The sequence below is a fragment of the Octodon degus genome, unplaced genomic scaffold (assembly GCF_000260255.1).
Source record: "Octodon degus isolate 3935 unplaced genomic scaffold, OctDeg1.0 scaffold00195, whole genome shotgun sequence".
Taxonomy (NCBI): domain Eukaryota; kingdom Metazoa; phylum Chordata; class Mammalia; order Rodentia; family Octodontidae; genus Octodon; species Octodon degus.
This window is the reverse complement of record NW_004524771.1, coordinates 2,071,097-2,090,231: the sequence shown is the minus strand read 5'-3', so window position 1 is coordinate 2,090,231 and position 19,135 is coordinate 2,071,097. Positions and strand designations below refer to the sequence as shown.

The 19,135-nt window shown below is 39.2% G+C and overlaps 1 pseudogene; it reads left to right on the top strand.

Moving 5' to 3' along the window:
* The first annotated feature begins 8,475 nt into the window (after positions 1 to 8,475).
* Positions 8,476 to 19,135, top strand: part of LOC101578865 — an 11,804-nt pseudogene continuing 1,144 nt past the window's right edge.

Genomic DNA, 19,135 nt, shown 5'->3' with positions numbered 1-19,135 from the left:
AAAAAGGGGATACAGATTAGTGTCCATTTTGTATCTATGTATTCAAAATGGTTAGGATAGATATATAGTTACATTCTCTTAATGAATAAAAGGATTTGTTCTAATGGTGTTTGTAAATAGGATCTCAAGTCCGCATCTTGTACAGCAATTAACCACTAAGAAGAATGTATGCAGTGTGTTAATTATTGAAACTGTCCCACCAATTTGATTTGAAACTGTCTCATTGCTATTTGTTTCTCAATAAAATTATGGGGAAAAAATTTGAATTTCATCATCATGTGAGATACTCTTCCAGCTGAGATATTAGGCAAAGACAAGAGAAATATAAGAAAGCAGTATTAGGAATATATATATATATATATATATATATATATATATATTATTTATTGTAGTTTAAAGAAGGGTATACAGGGTGTTTAGGGTCCCACTACTAGATCGGACTTGTAATAATCTGCCTGTTTACAGCCTTCTCAAGATCTGGGATTATGGGCACATGCCATCATGCCCAGTCTCAATTGCCATCTGAGAGTGCCCCAGGGATCGGGCCGGCACCCCAGGCCTGGGTATCGAATCCCCAGCCCCTGCATCTGCTTGCAGGTGCTTTAATCCACTGAGATAGTTGGCTGGCACAAAAAAAGGCATTTTAGATGTTGGAAGGTGAACCAGGAGTTTGTGGGTGACATAAGATGGAGGCAACATATATGCGGGCATTTTAGGTGACAATGACAGCTCGGAGTTTGAACTGGACAGTACTCTCCATTGAGTCTCTACATGCAGAAGAGGTGTATTTCAGCAGTTTGATAGTCTATAATGCAGGCAGTGGTAGCCCCAACTGGGGCTATATATGCACTTTTGACTGGTTATAAAAGCAAGCCCTACAGCAATTGTGAATATCCTTTTTATGGAAGGGGTGTGTATGCTATGTTGTGTTCTCATTTGTCTCTCTTCTTCCTCTAAAAACTTACACAAGTATTGTTAGTAGCCTATAATTGTATGGTTTAGTTTTCAAGCAACTGAATGTCCTAATTGAACTCTGATTTTAGAGAACAATTAGCACAGCCCAAAGAGAGATACAGTGATTACTAGGACCTTGAGCCTTCTCCTTTAGGACAGATGGTTAAATGCCTTTGTTTGAATAAAGAGATAGCAACATGCTGGTAGAGGAAAGTGTAGAATTGTCGTTCTTGGCTGATGTTTAAATAAACATAGAAAAGTGGATGGATAATGAGTAGCCAAAAAGTGGGTTGTGCCAGTTTTCAAGATATTGCATTTAAAGTTCAAGCCCACACTTCCATACTCTGCTTTGCTGGGGCCAGGATTCTATAGCAACATTTCTCCTTCTCTGCTGCTCCCCTTTACACTCCCCAGCCAAGGAGAGTGGAAGGCTTCAGGAGGAGGAAATGATGTGCTTTTTTTTGTTCTTATCAGGCTCACTCAACAATGCTCTTCTGCCTCTGCACTGGTGGTTTATTCCAGACACAGTGGTAGGTCCTGGTTTGCAACTTTTTCAGTATTGATAGAACCATCACACTGAGCCCCTTCAAAAACATCAAAGCCAGGCCAAACTCCTTTCTTCCTGGAAGCCTGCAATTTTAATTCTCTAGGACTCTTTTTCAAGATTCTAGATTTTAATAATTCTAGTCATTTCCCTTTGTTCCTCCCACCCTGGAAGTAGCTGCTTCCTATGGTAAATGAAGCTTTACAGTTCCTTTCTTCCTTCTCATAGCTTCATCATGTTGCCATCACTTCTTTATACAGAACTAAGGGTCAATAGGCTTTTACTGGAAGTGGCCAGAGAGTAGATACTTTAGGCTTGCAGGTCACTCAGTCTCCGGTAGAACTACTCCACTCTGCCATTTTAAAATGGAAACAACTATCAGTGATTCTCAAACTTGTAGATGTAGCTATATAAATTTTATTTATTTTAAAACAGCAGTAAACAAACTGCATTTCACCCTCCTGTATTAAATTATTTTAGCCAAAATGATTAGAGTGCTAACTTGGATCTTGACTGACACAGTAGGACTGAGGTTTAAGGCTTGCCAGAGTACAGCATCACATTCTAATGAGGATAGTGATCATAAGTCCAATGAAACTCCTTGATGAGGCAAGGAGAAAAACTAGGAAACATGACAGGGGCAAATCCATGCATTTATATACACAATCTAGGTAAGGCAATGATCCTGAGAACTATCAGCAGGTTGTTGAAACTAGCAGTTACTTGGGATTCTCACCCTGACTAACTATATATGCTGATAGCTGTGAACTGAGCAACTGCACTGAAGATATCAATGTATAATAGTGGGGTCATGCTTGGAATGCCTGTCATTCTGTTCTTCTAAATACATACTGCTTGTCATGACATACCAATTATGGCCAGATTGTATCTCAAGTAAATGTTTTTTTTTTAATTGTTGTTGTTTTGGTTTTTTTAAAGGGGTAATAAATGAAAAAAAAAAGAGAGACAAGAAAAAAAATATCACAGGGCTGTCCTGCTACACTGATGCATATGGTTAGATTCCTAAATTTCTGTGTAAAAATATGTAACTGTTTATTCATATTTTTAAAATATTTTTAAATTCTTTTTCCATATTCTGTAGAGACTTGAGGTTTAACGTATCACTACTTGATGAAAAATACATGTTCCATTTTGTGCCTAAGATGTTTGGTATTCAGACAGATTGTGAGGTTAAACCCAACTGCATATGTTGTAGGGTAATAATAAGCTTCTCTTCTGGAGGGTTAATAACCTAAGTTTGCAAATCAAATATTAGAGAAAAAGAAGGGCTTCAAGGACAGCCAACATTTTTGCCCTAGCCTTTCAAGATCAGTGAGGACTCAGGACTTAGGAGAACCTATACTGTAACATCATTTAACTCAGTTGTGTCCCAAATTTTCTGGCCAAGGAGATTATGAGGTCACAAAGAAATGTGATCAATGATGTAGTGTGTGCCTAAAGAGAGTCACATGAAGAGAAAACATCCTCTCAGGCTTTCACAGAGAGCAAATTGTTCAAGCAATGGCTGTGACTTATCTACATGGCTGACACTGATAAAGGATCTACAAAGTGTGGTACAGGGTTTTGGGATAAGTCCTGAAGGGACTTGACTGACCTTGTCAGATACAAAAGTTACATTTTTTGATATATAGGTCTTGCTTTATCTTAGTCTTAACCATCCAGCAGAAAAGTGTAGAAACGAGGTATGAAAAAGTGAAGCCGTGTTAATATGCAGAGCTGTGGAAGGCTCAAGTCAACAGATTCGGACATTGTCAGTCCTGTAGATAACCCACTACTATTGTGGACTACTGGACTATATTGGAATATTTTGCCAAATTCATGCACCTACAATATTTGGATGGCAATGGAATACCCATTTCTGACAAAGCTAAACAAAAAAGGAGATATAAATGAAGGACAATTCTGTACCTGCATATACAAAATTGTTAAGATAGATATACAGCCAATTTCTCTTAATTGAATAACAAGAATGATTTACACTAATAGTGTTTGGACAGGATATCATGTCTGCATCCTGAGCTATGAATACTACAAAGACAATATGCAATGTATTAATTGTTGCAACTCTCCTACCAACCTTTTGAAACTGTCTCATTGCAATTTTTTCTCAATAAAATTAATTTTAAAAACTAAAAAAAGAAAGAAAGAAACTCCTTGATGAGTGACAATTGTTACAGGTGTCTCAGAAAAGGTGACCTTACTAATCTCAAAGACAGAAAGATGCTTTATCATGGCACTTTTATCTCTACCACTGTGAGCAGAAAGTTCAAGGAAGCCAATATAAACAAAACTTCAAGGGAGAATACAAGACACTGCTCTAATTAGATCATTAAACCCTTAGATCTATAGGAGTTCTGCAGGTTGAACCCCTAGAGCTATACCTAGAGCTCATTATTTAAATTATGAGCCAATAAATTACCTTGTCTCTTATGCATTTTGACTTTTAATTTCTGTTACTGGCATCTGAAGGGGCTCTAACTAATAAAGAAGCACCCAAATTGACATGAAAAATCACTTAGATTACTCTCACTTTTCATTTACAAAGATACGTGGAGTACCTAAATTTGTCATGCATTAAACAGAGATAAACTATACAGCCCCATCCTTGACAAATGGTGGATCATTTTAGAAAAATGTTCAAGTCTTCCAACATGTTGCATTTTTACAACAAATTCAATTAATCAAGCCATGCTGTTTAACTGAAGGGAAAAGGTGTTTTAATCAAAGCCTAAGAACTCTTATACCTCCTAACCCTACTGATTATACATTTAAATCCATAATCTCAGGTGTTTATGTAATTAACCTTTTCTTGTACCATTCTGTATAATTTCTATTTCAACTCTCATTCCTATGGTCTGAAGGACTTGGGCACTTTTCTGCCCCCCTCACAAAACTGATGGTAAGGTTCTGCTGTCCTGATGCTTCAATAAGGTTGGGGGCCTGTGGCATCTGGCCAATGCTACCTTTGGTCCACAATGTCTTCACATCTCTATTTTCTCTAAGCCTGTAACAAGCACTGTAATTTGCTTTCTAATTGTCCATCTCTTCTGCTTGTTTAGTAACAGAGTTCCATTATAAAGTACTAAATTTCTCAGCTTCTCTTTCAGCTAGATATGGCATCTAATTGAGCTCTATTAATGTAAGTAAACATATATAAATTGACATACTACGTGTGATTTCTGAGATAGATTTTTCTAAAGGAGATGCTTGGGCTGGAGAAAGTACATTTCCAAACTTCTTGCTGTCAGGAAGCAAATGTAATGGCTGGTGCTCTGGTAGCCATCTTGAATTATAACCTCAAGAATGGTAATCTCAAAAATGGAAGCCATAAAATGAGAATGATGTCTGGAAGAGAGGGAAGTCTCTCATAATTTTATTTTACTGAAACATCAACTCTAGGCTGTCTACCTCAGGACTTGTGTTTGTTTAGACCACCTTGTAAACTGTTTATACTACTATTTTAGGAAATGTTCATTGCAGCCAGATGTAATTCCTGTTTGGAAAAGCTGCTAACTCTCTGTGATACTTCAGCACAAGATCAGAAGTGCAGGTGTCTTTCCAAAACTCCCTCTTCTAAGTCTGGGGGAAAGACCTCTCTGCCAGAAACCTAGAATCCTCAATAAATTCCATTAAAATGAGAGGGAAGAGAGATGAGGCAAAGAGCACCACACTGCTTGAAGGGCATCTTATTACTTTGTTCAGTGAGACACAACAGCCACCACTCACAATTTCAAGGAAGGGAGTTTATTTTAGCTCACAGTTTCTGAAGTTTTAGGCAATGGTTGGTGGGCACAGACACAGAAATGGCCTGAGGGAAGGGCATGCTTGAGAGGGAAGCTCCTCAAGCCCTGGCAGCCAGGAAACAGATAGAACAAAGGAAAGAGCCACAGAGGGAGAAATACCCTTTCAGGTCACACCCCTGGTGACTGCCTCTTCTCACCAGTACCCTCAGCCTCTGAATTCACCAGTGAATGAATCCACCAAGGAGTATGGAGCTCCCATGATGCAGCACCTCCAAAAGCACTGCCTCTGAGTGTGTGAGGGTTGGAGAGGATGTCCCAGATTCAAACCACAACAAAGGGAGGTAAGAAGAAATAAATACCAGGAAACAAGTAACAATAAAATCAGTGTATATCTCAAAAGCATGAACCAACACAGTATTAGTGAACATGTTTAACAAACTATTTCTCATCCTCCCTCTGAAAACACTGATATTCCCTCACCTAAGGAAAAAAAAAAAACCTTAGCAACAATTTCTGCAAAATAGTACTTCTGCAAGGAGTTGTGAGTTTCCATCTAACAAACACTGCCAATTGAGAAATTCATAATACATGAAAGCACCTCCAAAGGCCATGAAATCAGACAGATTTGAAGTAGTACCATAAGTCTTGTTGTGAAGAAAAATAGTTGGCAGGTTGATCTTTGAAGGAAAGAAAGTAATGAAAGCAAGTGAACACTGTCTAAGAAAATTAAAATGAATTGTCTTCCCCAAAATGGGATGATTAAGTATGCTAACACACACAGAATTCTGTTCTGCGCCTGAGGCCCATTGAACATAATGATTTGTTCTTTGTTTTAGAAAATTTGTGATTGTTTAGATGTCTTAAATGATTAAGAAGCAGAGATATATAAGATAACAAACGGAGCAACTGTAGCTTCGTATTTTACTGTGAATTGGGACTGACTTAAAAGCCAGACTGTTCTTCTAATCTAATCATGAAACAGGAAGAGAGCTTGGAAATAATATTAATCATTTATACATGAGTACTGAAGGTTATGAATTCTTTGAGGGTTTCAGAAAATCTGTGGGAATTTTTCAGATCACCCTGAGAGGCTGCATACTTCTGGATTTTCCTCCCTCTGGTCTAATTTAGAAAATATTCAAAATAGTCCCAGGGTGAAGACCATGTAGAAAATAATACAGAGTGGAGATACTACTTTATAGACTGTTCCAGAGAACATCAAATATTATAGGCAATTTGCTTTTAAGTCACTAACAATAACACAGTCATTATTTATCTGTGCTTCTGCTCAGTGCCTATCACTGGAAGCTGTCATAGTTTCACATAAATATATTTTGTTATTCACAATTTAAGTTCAGTATGCCTTTAATAAGATACATCTTTAATAAGACATGCTTGTCCATTTTCTCTTTGTGGCTTAATTTTCAAGTCAACAGTCAATGGAATGCAGCTTTCAGTTTTAGCACTTTTCATCTTTAAAAAAAAAAAAAAAAAAAAGCAGAAAAGGAAGAAAAAAGTTTGAACCAATGCTATGGAAACTCTCCCAAGAAGAAACAAAACAAATTAGATGTCAGAGGGAATATATGAAGTTTCCATTATTTTATCTGTCAGTCTCCTCTTTTTTAATAACTGCCTCCACTCCATATTGAGGGTAGGAATTAGTTATCAGTATGTTTCTGATGAGAGCACTAAATCCAATAGATACATGGAGCCACAAAACCACCTTAGATAAAATGGATTAGAGCTCAGATAAGTCTCTGCCAGGCTGCAAAAACCACACCATATCCAAGGCCCGGGACACAAATATGCTTTCATCACACTCCTTTGTACCTAAGTCTGGGGTGCTCAAAGCAACAGAGAAAGGAAGAGAGGAAAACAAGTGAAAGTTTTTAGAGTCTAAATTCATTTCCACACATAAGTGAAATGGAAGTCTGACATCTAATCAATGTGGTCCAGGTAAACAGTTCACATGATGCTTTTCGTCTAAAAGACTTTATACATTGTGACTTGGCCTTCAATGTGGTCCCTGGGTCTCTGCAGCAGCAGTATCTAAAGTTGCAAATTCTGGGCTTCACTCCAGAGCTACTGAATCTGAACTCTAGGGGTAGGTCCCAGCAACCTGAGGCTCCTCAAAACTCCTGATGTTTCTGATGCCCACTGGTATCTAAAACACAGATTTAGGGGGAACTACCCACTCAGGCCCCCCTCCTGTCCCTTTCTTGGACAGGAGCTTTCTTTCTCTCAATAAATATATTCTGCTCATAACCTCCATTTGTTCCTAAAATTCATTCTTTGGTTTTAGAGAACACAAACTCATGCAGGTCAGGTCGGGAGATCATTTTTCCCTATGTCATTTGGAGGTTCCGCACTCGAGACCAGTTTTTCTCCCTGTATCATTTTGGAGTTTCCCACCAACATCATTGGATGGAGGTATGAGTTTGCTTTTCTTTCATAAATTCTGAATTGGGACTTGTTTATGTAACAAATTTATGTTTCATATGTTAATATGTCTTTGCCCATTGCTCATAATTGTTCATGCTTTGCCTCATGCAGTTTTGCTTCACACAGTACTGTTAAAATTGCTTAAAATTGCTTCTGTTTTGTTGTCTCTTATATTATTGGTAAAATGTTGATCAAAATGTTGTCAGCAAATCTTAAGCTAAAATGTGGAAACATTACAAGTTCATGATATTTCATTAATGGGACATTTTATCACTGTTGGGTATTCGTATACATTGTGTTTGAACTGGTTGACTAAATGTACTGGTATTCCTTGCTTAATTTTAGATCATGGCATTAGAGTAATGTTGGAAGCCTCCTAGTGGATTTTATGTAAATTTCTGAAAAATGTTCCCTTTTAGCCAGCTCAGACTTAGAAAATCTATATGCCTGCATATGAAAAACGGGACTCCTTTTGCCAGTTAAATGACATTAGGTCAACAACCATTCTTAAAGACTTAGAGGACGGGTTTCACTGGGATAGACTGGTTCTGATCCCCCTCTACATGCTAGAGGCAATGTCAGGCCTGATCTGTTTCAGTTTCCTTGCTTTGACTTTATTCCTAATTTTCCCACCTCTTTGTACTTTCCCTTTTAGAGGCATGTAAAATTAGGAAAACTCTGACTGTTCCAACTAAGTGAAGCCCTTAGAAAACGAGCATTTGTTAACACCAAAGACAAGGAAGTCATTTTAGAAAAAGGACACATACCCCATCTCTGGGTCAGATGAGACAAAAAGGACTATTCCCATCCAGGAGAACACATATAAAAGCCATGTCCCAGCTTAGTGTTCTGGGAAGGTCTCCTTCGGGAGGCTAAACCTGAGACACAGTGGAGAGAACCAACTTTTGGGTGACATCAGAAGGAACTATCTCCAAAAACAGCACACTTATGGGACCAAAACACGTTTAGTGTAAGGGAGGATTCAATCATTCCTCCTACGTCTAGTTATCATTGTGCATAAGAAATTAATCATGCAGGTAAAATCTAAAACCAAAAGGTTATATGTTGCTCAGTGGGCCCCAGATATATGACACAAGCTGTAGAAGTAAAAAGGTTTTACAGAAATAAATTGGTCTCAACTCTTGTTGCACAGGTCCTGCTTTACCTTGGTCTTAACCATCCAGTAGAAAAGTATGAAGACGAAATATAGGAAATAAAGCCATGTTGTTATGTTGAACTGTGGGGGACTCAGGTCAATAATTTCTGACATTGCCAGTTAAACAAAAGACCCAATGCTATTATGGCCTACTGGACTCTTTTAGATTATTTTGCTGAGTTTACACACCTATAATATTCAATAACGGAACTTAGAACAAATGGGGTATACCGATGAATATCCATTTTGTATCTGTGTATTCAAAGTGGTTAGGATAGATATATAGTTGCATTCTCTTAATGAATAGAATGATTTGTTCTAATGGTGTTTGTAAATAGGATCACAAGTCCGCATCTTGTACAGCAATTAACCACTAAGAAGAATATATGCAGTGTATTATTTGTTGAAACTGTACTTCCAATTTGATTTGAAATTGTCTCATTGCTATCTGTTTATCAATAAAATTTTGAAAAAAAAGAAATAAATTGGTCTCAGTTGAGGTGTTTCTAAAAAGGATACAAAATAAAATTATACATGGAAAATAAAAATGGGGATACTAGCAGCCTACAGGAAAGCCAGACAGAAGAGACATTGCAAGCAGAAATGTCCACAGCTGCTAGAGAAGGATGGAGTCAGAGGAAGTTTCAGATTGAGGTGGTCATGTGTCTTCCCTCTCAGTCTGAGGGAACCCATGTTAACTGCCAATATAAGCAGAAATCCTGTTAAACTTTCAATAGATTGCTTATACAGATTTGTCAGTAGTTACCCAGCCAGTAGCCCACTTGCAAATGGGAAAATACTGTTTTCCCTATGCCTGGTAATTCATGTTCCCCAGTAATAATAGGAAAGGCCAGTTTGTTTGAGACAGTACCCAATTGCCATGGAAGATAAAAGGATTAAATCCCACATTTAAGAGATCAATGCTAATGGACCAACAAAATGTTCTGACTTGTGTTTTTATTTGGCCAATGTATGTTTAATAGTTTCTTTGCCTTTGTCTTCAGATTCAAAGCTGTAATGAAAATGCCTGTTATCTATTGAAGGCCTTTAGATAGAACCTCTGAAGAATATATCTGACTGCTGGTCAACAACTACGACCCGTTTCAGCTTGAAGAAGGCAGAGCGGTCATCGCCCATAGTTCCCTTGCAGCAGTTTGAGTTACTCCTTCAGGGGGGGAATGTTGTAGGCAGCTGAGTTAGATAGAAATATTATAGGCAGTTAGACAGGGTCAGGCCTTCAAGGAGATAAGATGCAAGACAAAGTGGTCCCTAGGTGTTTTTTTTAATCCTTGATAGCCTGGCAGAGGACTCATTGTCTTTATTTTAACCTATCCAGTCTTGGAGAGGTTGAGTGACTTGCGCACATTCAGGCAGGTTATGGAGGAAGCACTGGATTCCTATCCAGCCAAGTTTAAATCTGTGTTTTTATTTTTGCAACTTGTAAGAGACAGACACTCCTATATGGGCCACACCTCAAGACCAAGACAGAAAGAGGAAGCACAGCTACATACTACATACTTCCCTAGGGATGGGCATTAGGGATTGATATCCTAAATAGTATCAATCAACTTGAAAGAGCCCAAATGAGTCACTAGCCCAACCCCCAACAGGAAGAGACCCTGTTCCGTATTCATGCCCACTTGCTACGTGACTCACTTTCCCATTTGATACTGGATTTAATCAATTTTACCTGAGCAATGGTGCTTGTAATCTCATTGGTTGACCATAGTTTTGTCCCACCTCCTGCCCACCTAAGCGAGTTCCCATTCTCTCTACCTTAGCCCCACAAGGTTTTACACTATAAAAATCCCTGGAAGAGACAGCTTCCCGGGGAACTACCCGCTCGGGTCCCCCTCCTGTCCCTCTCTTGGACAGGAGCTTTCTTTCTCTCAATAAATATATTCTGCTCATAAAAAATTAAAATAAAAAATAAAAACACAGATTTAAACTTGGCTGAATAGGAATCCAGTGCTTCCTCCATAACCTGCCTGAATGTGCGCAAGTCACTCAACCTCTCCAAGACTGGATAGGTTAAAATAAAGACAATGAGTCCTTTGCCAGGCTATCAAGGATTAAAAAAAACACCTAGGGACCACGACAGACCAGAAGAGACCAGGAAAAGTGATTCTGTGCAGTGAGACATAACAGGATCTTAAAGCAGAAAGATAATATTGATGAAAGGGCCACAGAGATAGCCCAGCAGTCTAAGTACCTGCCTAGGCAAGAACAAGAACCCGGCTTCCATCCCTGGTACCATATACCATGTTGTGCCATGCTGTGCCATGTAGGCCCCACCACAGAATGCTGAGCCAGCCACCAAGACTAGGCATGGTGGCACACACCTATAATTTCAGCGCTAAGGAAGCTGAAACAGTAGGATCACTCTGAGTCCAAATTGCCTAGTGAGACCCTCTACCAAATACATAAATTTAAAAAAAAAAAAAAACATTGATGAAAATATTGGGGAAATCTAAATTAAGCCTGCAATCTGAATAACAGCACTCTAACAACGTCAGCTGCCTCATTTTGAGAAATGCAATAGGTAATGGGAGATGCTGATGAAGGGGAAGCCTAGACATGGAATATTCTAGAACCTTCTACAATGTCTTTGCCACATTTTGTTAGTCTATAAAGAGTCTAAAATAAAAGGCTTGTTTAAAAATAAGAATCATGTCACCAGAGGAGGTCTGAGGAGATTCCTCAAAAAGAGAAGACAGACAATTCAACTCAGCCCACACATGGAGGTAGGTTATAGGTTTGCTGAACCCTAGCACAGAAAAAGAGCTTTCATGACATGTTAGTGAGAGGCATATAAAAAGTTTATTAGGCAGAACTCAGAGAATAAGGTGAGCACCCTCAAGAGAGACATCCATTATATATGGTCTGGAGATGGAGGATTTTGTGGAGTCTTGAGGTGTCACGATGGCTAGTCTAGGACACACACCAGTTCTATCAGGTCACCCATTTCATAACCTGTGTTAGAAAGCAAACCATTTACATGTGTTTGAAGTTTAACAATATGCAGCCCACTGAAGCCAAACATATAACCTTATCGTCTTTTTAAGACATTTAGAAATTTGGGGTTGAGTTTCCTGGAACAGAAAAAAAGCATTGTAACCTTGGATAAGTTTGTGTCCTGAAGTGACAGTTTTTCTTAAAAGAACAATTTAAAATGGTTAATTTTCCTTGTCTCCTTCCTATCTATCTGTCTTTGTGTCTTCTATCCTACTTCAGTGTTACTTTCGCAGCTGATTAAAGATAATTAATGATTAAATTATGATGATTAAAGATAGTATCATCAGTAAATACTCAGCACCTAGCAGATACCCAAAGAACAGCAACAAGCGGCCGGGGAGATAGCTCAGTGGAATAAGCGCTTCCCTGGCAAGCACAAAGGCCTGAGTTCAATCCTCGGTTCTGCAAAAATAAAGACAAACAAAAAAAATTATAGTTAGGATAGATGTAAGGCTGCTTTTGCTTGGTTCAGTGAGAGGAAGGATTTGTAGTAGTAGTGTTTGGACAGGATGTCCTGGCTGCTTCTTGTGCTGTGAAAGACCACTGAGAAGATAACAACGTGCAATATGTTAATTATTGAAAATGTCCTATTAATCAGCTTGGAAAGTGTCTTATTGATATTTGTTTCTCAATAAAATAAAAATAAAAAAAGAACAGCAACAAAAGAATTGGCCTCATCTTGGGCTTGAGACCCTTTGTCTCTTCCCCATCTGCTCCTCCCAACAACCACTAGTGTAGGCAAGGAATACAGGAGCTGCAGCAGTAGACTGCATCTCACCCTCTTGCTGTCTCCCTTCCAACCAACACCTCCTCCAGAGCAGAGAACTGCAGATGGCTTCCCACAGCCCTACAGCAACTTGGTAGTGGCTTGGACCAAGATTTGTTGTCAACGCCCCAGTAAGTAACAGCTGTTTGCCTGTCTTATCTCCTCATCGCCTCCTGAATGTCAAGTCTTTTAACTGAAAGAGCATCCTTCATGTGGCTATGTTTGTTTTAAGATTTATTTTTTGCACAGTATTAGCTCTTCAACTACCCATCCTCCACTTTGTGACTTTCTTTGCAGGGGACAGATAGGAGAGGAATTCTCAAGTAATGCGAATATCACCCAGCTAAAGCCAATTCTTTTAGCTCATATTTGATTGTGTAAAATTGCTATTCAGGGAACATCCATCCACGTTTCTTTTCTACAGGCCTTTGGCCTCCTTTTGTAAATATGTAGTAATCATAAGTGAATGTGTCTCCTTTTGTTTCCTTTCTGCATCCTAGCTGGGGGAGATGATACACGCACATCAGTCTGAAGGCTCTTTCTCCCCATTTTACAAGTACTTTTCATAGCTCTTACCCTTGTTCCTCATTTGTAATCTTTGCTAGGTGGACTAGCTGAATAAATTCAATGCCCACAAGGTGCACATTTGTCATGGAAAGGTGACAGCAAAGGCACCATCACAGTGAAAAAGCAGCAGGGGAAAGAGAGAGAAAGAAGACCTAAGGGCATTTTCTTGCCTGCAGAATAAGAACAATGAGGTGCCTTGGGGAATCCATTGCTGAGACTTGTTGCAAAGACAACCAACAATAGCCATCAGAATTATTTTTCTTCTCTTGTTTTGTTTTGTTTTTAACACATCTGTTTTGGCTGTGCCACCATAAAGCAAAAATTTGTACTCAGAGTAGACCCTGATTTATCACTGGACACATTAAATATGATCTTCAGTGTGTCTCTTTCCAGATATCAGCCCTTCTCTATCCCCTGCCCACTGGGCACTCTTTAAAAGGAATGAAAAATTGTCAAACACAGCCAAGGAGTTCAGTGTGGATGGCCCAGAGCCTGTGTGCTGATGCAGCTCTCTAGTCAGCATGACATCTCCAGCAAAGTGCACTGGAGAACAGCCTTTCAACCTAAGGACTTGTATTTAGAAGATGCTGGAATGGGAATTTCCATCTAAGTGGGAGAATTGGAGAGAGAGGAAAGGAGGAAGAGAGGGAGGGAGGGAGGAAGGGAGGAAGGAAGGGAAGAAGGAGGGAGGGAGGGAGAAAGAGAGATGGAAGGGAGGAAGGGAGGGAAGAAAAGGGATTTTTTTTTCACAAAGCAAAATGTTCTTCTTTCTGGTCAGCCTGATTCCTGCCAGAAACTTAGCTCCACATGGCCTGAGACTGCATCCTTCCTGGTCCCTTGGCAACTGGTACAAGCTGAGCACTGCAGAGGATCCTAGTAACAGCCCACATGTACCAAAAGCTGTATCCTGGCCATTGCTTTGAGGGACTGTCATGTGATAACTCCCACTATTCTAGAAGGCACAGACTAATGCTGTTCCCATTTTACCAAAAAGGAAACTAAAGCCCAGCAAGCTTGAGGGACCCCCACAGAAATACATGGTTAGAGACAATGGAGATGAGGTTCAAATCCAGGGAGCTTGCCCACGTCTTTCATCAGAAAACTTATGATTAGTCTCAAGCTATGACATTAACTGAGATGAGAGCAAGGAAGGTAAATTCCCCTGGCATGGTGGAAAGAAAACAAATCAATTTCTATACAAAGCAAGCAGTAGACAGTAAAGCAAAATGCTGGCTCACAAAAGAATCTTTTAAAAAAAACTGCTTATTTGTTTGATCAATATAGCAAACAGGAAATGAAGGCTATAACAAAAGCCCTGGCTGAGTACACTGATTACAGGAAGCAGATTGTTTTTTCCTTTGGTATCAAGCAAATTAATAGATTCAGATTATGGCAGATTCCGCAAACATGAAGACAAAGGAGTGTTGCTCTGAGCCTTCTCCAACTTGTCATCCTTTGCATATGCTGCTCGTTCTGCCAGAAATGCCTTCCCCTCCTCCACTGAATAAGCTCACAGCACCCTGAAGACCAACTGAGACTGACCTGTCTTACGATGTTGTCCCCTACTTCTTTCTCAGGGCTTAAGATTTTTGCTTCTCTGTTGTGTCCTTCATGCTTCATAGTGCAAGAATCACAGCTCCCATGCTGCAGGACCAAGCATGAGCAAAGTGGTTGAGTCATGCAGTAGGGGGCTGTGGTCAGTGACGGCTAGGAGAGGTCCTGCCTTGCTAAAGGTACAAGCCACCATTTGTTCCACCAGCCATCGACAAAGGCGAGTGCTACTTGTACATTGCCAAATCTTATATTTTTGAAGGAAACCAGTAATCCATATTTATGTGGGAAACTCTCTTTTAAAGGTTAAATTTTGGCAACTGTGCTTTTAAAATTTTTAAGCACTGTCTGCCTCACCTATAACCTCTGCATAATGGTTGCCTGCTTACTGCATAGTTTGGAAACTAAATACTAAGCCCCTTAGAGATTTGAGAGTAATGAAGAAACGGACCTAGCTGGGTGTGCTGGCACTTGCCTGTAGTCCCTGCTACTCAAGAGGATGAGATAGAAAGATCATAAGTTCAAGGTCAGCCTGGATTGCTTTTTAAGAGCTTGTCTCAAAGCATAAAATGTAAAGAGGTGCTGCACTTCGGTTGTGGAGCACTGATTGAATTTGTGGAAGGCTCTGGATTCAGTTCCCAGGTTTGAAGGGATAAAAAGAACATGGACCCACATTCAACTCAAATCGCAGCTCTGGCACTTGCCGAGCTGAGTTCTACTCCATTCATTACTTCACCTCTCTGCGCTCCAGGATTCTCCTTTGTCATACATTTGGGGAAATTAGGGTGCTTATTCACAAGATGCCTTGTGAGAAATCCATTAGTGTGACTGAGGTGCTAAGTATTGTGCTGAGCATTAGTCACCAGCATCTTCATCCTTGTCACCATCATTATGACCACCACCACCATTGTCAACAGAGCCATCATCGTTACTGTAATGCTCACAAACATGACTGCTACGAGCAGAAAATCACCATTCGTATCATCATCCTTATATCCAGCATACAGCACAATGCCTAGCACATAACTATGGTGCGTTCAATGTTTATTAAGCTGAAGAGTGACATTAATATCCTATGAAAGGATAAAATTAAAATATTAAATATTCATCAGTTAGGAAAACTTCAAATCTATAGATAGCTTTCAATCTCTTTCAAGGCTCTCGTGCATGTTGGCTTACATGGTCTCATGTTTGTCTATGATATAGATAACTGACTAGTGATATCTGTGAGCAAAGTACTGACTTTCAGATTCACTTATGTCTAGGAGTGGCTTTGTCATATAATTATGGACAATGAGATACTAGAAATATAACATCTACCTGGAGACCATGAGGACAAAAACCACACATAAAATCTAGGAGCTTGATTGCTGGAGGACTTCCTTGAGGAGATATATATCTAGTTCCACTATAATGCTTGTCTTAGTATTATTTTTTCTGTATCTTAGGGAAAGGCCTATAGGGTGTTCAGGGTCTCACTACTAGATAGGACTCATAGTGATTCTCCTGTTTACAGCCTCCCAACAGCTGGGATTACAGGTGTGTACCACCATACCCAGTCTCAATTGCTGTCTCAGTGCACCCCAGGGGCGGGATTGGCACAGCAGGCCAGGGATTGAACCCCTGGCCCCTGTGCCTGCTTGCAAGTGCTTTAATCCACTGAGCTACTTGGCCAGCCCTCTATAACACTTGTTTTGAATCTGTTTCTATGTGGCTGATGACACAAAGGACAATCTGAGCATAATACAAATTTCACTTTTACATACACCTTGTTTTACCCATGAAAAGCACTAATTGAATTCATTGTACTGCATTCAGCTGAACTGAGTTGTGTAGGCATAAGCAAAAGCTGCACGCACACGTACACACACACACACACACACACACCAAGCATCTACCAATGTACTTTAGTTCACCATATGTGTTATGAATTTTACCCATTAATATCTGGCTTTAAGACTTTCTGATTTTAGATAGACCTCTTGCTAGCATTTCAATTCACTTATTTGCTACAATCATTCTTGCACCCATTTCTACAAGCAAACACCAGGTCTTTGTCAAGGTAAAATATTTATTTACCAAGTATTATCAATATTTATTATAGTATTCATTTATTTCTTGACTGCTTAGTATGTGTAATAATATACTTCTAGAGCCAAGAAGATAGCTCAGCAGCATAAGTGCCTGCCTGGCAAGTGCAAGGTCCTGAATTTGATCCCCAGTACCCTTCAAGATGATAGATAGATAGATAGATAGATAGATAGATAGATAGATAGATAACAATTTTTATTCTATTTCCATCTCTTGTTAATGTGTCCTCCATGAAGTTTTGTTTTTTATTTTTTTTGTCTTATTGTTTTCTGGGTTTATTGTTTTGTTGTGTTTTGTTTTGTTTTGTTTTTGGCAGAACCAGAGATTGAACTCAGGCCTTTGCATTTGCCAGGGAAGTGCTTATTCTACTGAGCCACCTTCCCAGCCCCTGATTTTTTGTCCTTATTTTTGTCATATTGAGGATTGAAACTAGAATCTTTGGGCCAGGGAGATGGCTCAGTAGAATAAGTGCTTCCCTGGAAAGTGCAAAGGTCTGAGTTCAATCCCTGGTTCCGTTAAAAAAAAAAATGAAAAAAGAAAAGAAAAGAAAAGAAAAGAAAAGAAACTAGAGTCTTCACATTATCTGACCTTTCTTTAATTTTTACTTTGAGACAGGGTCCCACTAAATACTAGGTTGCCCAGGCTGGGCTTGAACTCAGAATCTTCCTTCCTCAACCTCCAGAATGCACCACCAAGGCTGGCTCTGGTGCTATGAAAAAAATGAAGTTTTTTTGTTTTGTTTTGTTTTGCTTTTTGGTGGAACCAGTGATTGAACTCAAGCCCTTGTGCTTGCCAAGGAAATGCTTTTTCCACTGAGCCATCTCCCCAGCCCTCAAAAATGAAGTTTTTAAATGCTATGTCCCAGTCCCAATTTTCTTATAAACTTATTATCTTCCATGCAATCTTGACTCACGCACTGACTTTTTTTAGCCTGTAGGTCCTGTTACAGAAAATCTGACTATATCCTTTGAACTGCTTAGATCTGGGATCCCTGTCTCATGGAAAACAGATTCTAATATTTAAATCACTATATGTTACATTCAGCAAAAACATCTTCAATTAATGCCCTGCTACATAAAATCTACAGTTAGAAATTCTGAGATTTAAGGGCCAGCCAAATAGCTCAGCAGATTAAAACACCTGCAAACAGGAGCAGGGATTTCCAGTCCTAATTTTTTAAGGAGTCTCCATATTGATTTCCATAATGGTTGCACCAGTCTACATTCCCACCAACAGTGGAGAATGGTTTCTTTTTACCCACAGCCTCTCCAACATTTGTTGTTGGTTGATTTCTTTATGATAGCCATTCTTTCTGGGGTGAGATGGATTATTTTGCTGAATTAACACATCTGTAATATTTAAATGGCAATGGAATACCCATCTCTGACAAAACTAAACAAAAAAGGGGGATATAAGTGAAAGATCATTTTGTAGTGACATATATATACATATATATATATATATATACATACATACATATATATAATAGGATAGATAACATAGCTACTTTCTCTTAATTCAGTGAGAAGAAAGATTTGTACTAATAGTGTTTGGACAAGATATGTCTGCGTCTTGTACTATGAATAACCACTAAGAAGATATGATATGCAATGTATTAATTATTGTAACTGTCTTACTAAACCTGTTTTTAAACTGTCTCATTATTATTTGTTTCTCAATAAAATTAATAATTAGAAGGAAAAAAGTAGGCACAAGGCCAAGGGTTCAATTCCAGGCCTGCAGTGCCTGCCCCACCCCCAGGGTGTGCTAGGATGGCAATTGAGATTGGGTGTGGTGGTGTAATCCCGGCTCTTGGGAGGCTGAAAACAGGAGAATCAGTATGAGTCTGATCTAGCAGTAAGACCCCAAACACCCTGTAGTCCCTTCCCTAAAATACTGAAAGAAAAAAGAAAGAAATTCTGAGCTTTGTCAAATGTAAGAATCTTATACAAGTTTTATTTAGGATGCTAGATTGCAAACACCAGAAGAGTAGACTCCCCATCTCCCCCCCCCAACAACCATGCATGTGGTGGGAACTGCATTGCTATATTAGGAAGGGTTGGAAATGGAAGAGAGGGGCCTTTATAATGTATAATGGTGAATAATTTCATTTTTCAATTATACACTGAAAAGCCAGATGTGGTGGTGCATGCTTGTAATCCCAGAATTCAGGAGGCTGAAGCAAGGGAATCATTGTGACTTTGAGACCAGCCTGGGCTATAAAGTGAGCTCCAGGCCAACCTGAGCTACATAGGGAGATCCTGTCTCAAAAAGACAAAAAAAAA